The following is a 6,000-nucleotide window of genomic DNA, read 5'->3' on the forward strand; positions in this document are numbered from 1 at the left end:
AAGAATATACGAGAATATACCTGAATATACTAGAATATACCAGAATATACCAGAATATACCAGAATATACCATAATATACCATAATATTACTCGAATATAGAAGAATATACGAGAATATACCTGAATATACCACAATATACTAGAATATAGCAGAATATACCAGAATATACTTGAATATACCAGAATATACCATAATATTACTCGAATATTGAAGAATATACGAGAATATACGATAATATTACTAGAATATAGGAGAATATATCAGAATATACCATAATATTACTAGAATATAGAAGAATATTGGAGAATATACTAGAATATAGCAGAATATACCAGAATATACTTGAATATACCAGAATATACCATAATATTACTCGAATATGGAAGAATATACGAGAATATACCATAATATTACTAGAATATAGAAGAATATACCAGAATATACCATAATATTACTAGAATATAGAAAAATATACCAGAATATACCAGAATATACCTGAATATACTAGAATATACCAGAATATACTAGAATATACCAGAATATACCATAATATTACTAGAATATAGAAGAATATACGAGAATATACCAGAATATACCATAATATTACTAGAATATAGAAGAATATTGGAGAATATACTAGAATATAGCAGAATATACCAGAATATACTTGAATATACCAGAATATACCATAATATTACTCGAATATGGAAGAATATACGAGAATATACCATAATATTACTAGAATATAGAAGAATATACCAGAATATACCATAATATTACTAGAATATAGAAGAATATACCAGAATATACCATAATATTACTAGAATATAGAAAAATATACCAGAATATACCAGAATATACCTGAATATACTAGAATATACCAGAATATACTAGAATATACCAGAATATACCATAATATTACTAGAATATAGAAAAATATACGAGAATATACCAGAATATACCATAATATTATTAGAATATAGAAGAATATACGAGAAAATACCAGAATATACTAGAATATAGCATAATATACCAGAATATGCCAGAATATACCATAATATTACTAGAATATAGAAGAATATACGCGAATATACCTGAATATACTACTATATATACCAGAATATGCCAGAATATACCATAATATTACTGGAATATAGAAGAATATACGCGAATATACATGAATATACTAGTATATAGCAGAATATGCCAGAATATACCATAATATTACTCGAATATAGAAGAATATAGGAGAATATACCTGAATATACTAGAATATACTAGAATATAGCAGAATATACCAGAATATACTTGAATATACCAGAATATACCATAATATTACTGGAATATAGAAGAATATACGAGAATATACCTGAATATACTAGAATATACCAGAATATACCAGAATATACCAGAATATACCATAATATACCAGAATATTACTCGAATATAGAAGAATATACGAGAATATACCTGAATATACTAGAATATACTAGAATATAGCAGAATATACCAGAATATACTTGAATATACCAGAATATACCATAATATTACTCGAATATTGAAGAATATACGAGAATATACGATAATATTTCTAGAATATAGGAGAATATACCAGAATATACCATAATATTACTAGAATATAGAAGAATATTGGAGAATATACTAGAATATAGCACAATATACCAGAATATACTTGAATATACCAGAATATACCATAATATTACTCGAATATGGAAGAATATACGAGAATATACCATAATATTACTAGAATATAGAAGAATATACCAGAATATACCATAATTTTACTAGAATATAGAAGAATATACCAGAATATACCATAATACTACCTGAATATAGAAAAATATACCACAATATACCAGAATATACCTGAATATACTAGAATATACCAGAATATACTAGAATATACCATAATATACCATAATATTACTAGAATATAGAAGAATATACGAGAATATACCAGAATATACCATAATATTACTAGAATATAGAAGAATATACGAGAAAATACCAGAATATACTAGAATATAGCATAATATACCAGAATATGCCAGAATATACCATAATATTACTAGAATATAGAAGAATATACGCAAATATACCTGAATATACTACTATATATACCAGAATATGCCAGAATATACCATAATATTACTCGAATATAGAAGAATATACGAGAATATACCTGAATATACTAGAATATACTAGAATATAGCAGAATATACCAGAATATACTTGAATATACCAGAATATACCATATTATTACTCGAATATAGAAGAATATACGAGAATATACGATAATATTACTAGAATATAGGAGAATATACCAGAATATACCATAATATTACTAGAATATAGAAGAATATTGGAGAATATACTAGAATATAGCAGAATATACCAGAATATACTTGAATATACCCGAATATACCATAATATTACTCGACTATAGAAGAATATACGAGAATATACGATAATATTACTAGAATATAGGAGAATATACCAGAATATACCATAATATTACTAGAATATAGAAGAATATTGGAGAATATACTAGAATATAGCAGAATATACCAGAATATACTTGAATATACCAGAATATACCATAATATTACTCGAATATGGAAGAATATACGAGAATATACCATAATATTACTAGAATATAGAAGAATATACCAGAATATACCATAATATTACTAGAATATAGAAGAATATAATATAATATACGAGAATATAGCAGAATATGCCAGAATATACCATAATATTACTAGAATATAGAAGAATATACGAGAATATACCTGAATATACTCGGATATAGCAGAATATGCCAGAATATACCATAATATTACTCGAATATAGAAGAACATACGAGAATATACCTGAATATACTAGAATATACTAGAATATAGCAGAATATACCAGAATATACTTGAATATACCCAGAATATACCATAATATTACTCGAATATAGAAGAATATACGAGAATATACCTGAATATACTAGAATATACTAGAATATAGCAGAATATACCAGAATATACTTGAATATACCAGAATATACCATAATATTACTCGAATATTGAAGAATATACGAGAATATACGATAATATTACTAGAATATAGGAGAATATACCAGAATATACCATAATATTACTAGAATATAGAAGAATATTGGAGAATATACTAGAATATAGCACAATATACCAGAATATACTTGAATATACCAGAATATACCATAATATTACTCGAATATGGAAGAATATACGAGAATATACCATAATATTACTAGAATATAGAAGAATATACCAGAATATACCATAATATTACTAGAATATAGAAAAATATACCAGAATATACCAGAATATACCTGAATATACTAGAATATACCAGAATATACTAGAATATACCAGAATATACCATAATATTACTAGAATATAGAAGAATATACGAGAATATACCAGAATATACCATAATATTACTAGAATATAGAAGAATATTGGAGAATATACTAGAATATAGCAGAATATACCAGAATATACTTGAATATACCAGAATATACCATAATATTACTCGAATATAGAAAAATATACGAGAATATACCAGATATACCATAATATTATTAGCATATAGAAGAATATACGAGAAATACCAGAATATACTAGAATATAGCATAATATACCAGAATATGCCAGAATATACCATAATATTACTAGAATATAGAAGAATATACGCGAATATACCTGAATATACTACTATATATACCAGAATATGCCAGAATATACCATAATATTACGGGAATATAGAAGAATATACGCGAATATACATGAATATACTAGTATATAGCAGAATATGCCAGAATATACCATAATATTACTCGAATATAGAAGAATATACGAGAATATACCTGAATATACTAGAATATACTAGAATATAGCAGAATATACCAGAATATACTTGAATATACCAGAATATACCATAATATTACTCGAATATTGAAGAATATACGAGAATATACGATAATATTTCTAGAATATAGGAGAATATACCAGAATATACCATAATATTACTAGAATATAGAAGAATATTGGAGAATATACTAGAATATAGCACAATATACCAGAATATACTTGAATATACCAGAATATACCATAATATTACTCGAATATGGAAGAATATACGAGAATATACCATAATATTACTAGAATATAGAAGAATATACCAGAATATACCATAATTTTACTAGAATATAGAAGAATATACCAGAATATACCATAATACTACCTGAATATAGAAAAATATACCAGAATATACCAGAATATACCTGAATATACTAGAATATACCAGAATATACTAGAATATACCAGAATATACCATAATATTACTAGAATATAGAAGAATATTGGAGAATATACTAGATTATACCATAATATTACTAGAATATAGAAGAATATACGCAAATATACCTGAATATACTACTATATATACCAGAATATGCCAGAATATACCATAATATTACTCGAATATAGAAGAATATACGAGAATATACCTGAATATACTAGAATATACTAGAATATAGCAGAATATACCAGAATATACTTGAATATACCAGAATATACCATATTATTACTCGAATATAGAAGAATATACGAGAATATACGATAATATTACTAGAATATAGGAGAATATACCAGAATATACCATAATATTACTAGAATATAGAAGAATATTGGAGAATATACTAGAATATAGCAGAATATACCAGAATATACTTGAATATACCCGAATATACCATAATATTACTCGACTATAGAAGAATATACGAGAATATACGATAATATTACTAGAATATAGGAGAATATACCAGAATATACCATAATATTACTAGAATATAGAAGAATATTGGAGAATATACTAGAATATAGCAGAATATACCAGAATATACTTGAATATACCAGAATATACCATAATATTACTCGAATATGGAAGAATATACGAGAATATACCATAATATTACTAGAATATAGAAGAATATACCAGAATATACCATAATATTACTAGAATATAGAAGAATATAATATAATATACGAGAATATAGCAGAATATGCCAGAATATACCATAATATTACTAGAATATAGAAGAATATACGAGAATATACCTGAATATACTCGGATATAGCAGAATATGCCAGAATATACCATAATATTACTCGAATATAGAAGAACATACGAGAATATACCTGAATATACTAGAATATACTAGAATATAGCAGAATATACCAGAATATACTTGAATATACCAGAATATACCATAATATTACTCGAATATAGAAGAATATACGAGAATATACCTGAATATACTAGAATATACTAGAATATAGCAGAATATACCAGAATATACTTGAATATACCAGAATATACCATAATATTACTCGAATATTGAAGAATATACGAGAATATACGATAATATTACTAGAATATAGGAGAATATACCAGAATATACCATAATATTACTAGAATATAGAAGAATATTGGAGAATATACTAGAATATAGCACAATATACCAGAATATACTTGAATATACCAGAATATACCATAATATTACTCGAATATGGAAGAATATACGAGAATATACCATAATATTACTAGAATATAGAAGAATATACCAGAATATACCATAATATTACTAGAATATAGAAAATATACCAGAATATACCAGAATATACCTGAATATACTAGAATATACCAGAATATACTAGAATATACCAGAATATACCATAATATTACTAGAATATAGAAGAATATACGAGAATATACCAGAATATACCATAATATTACTAGAATATAGAAGAATATTGGAGAATATACTAGAATATAGCAGAATATACCAGAATATACTTGAATATACCAGAATATACCATAATATTACTCGAATATAGAAAAATATACGAGAATATACCAGAATATACCATAATATTATTAGCAT

This window comes from Halictus rubicundus, unplaced genomic scaffold (assembly GCF_050948215.1).
Source record: "Halictus rubicundus isolate RS-2024b unplaced genomic scaffold, iyHalRubi1_principal scaffold0965, whole genome shotgun sequence".
In the NCBI taxonomy this organism is placed as follows: Eukaryota; Metazoa; Arthropoda; class Insecta; order Hymenoptera; family Halictidae; genus Halictus; species Halictus rubicundus.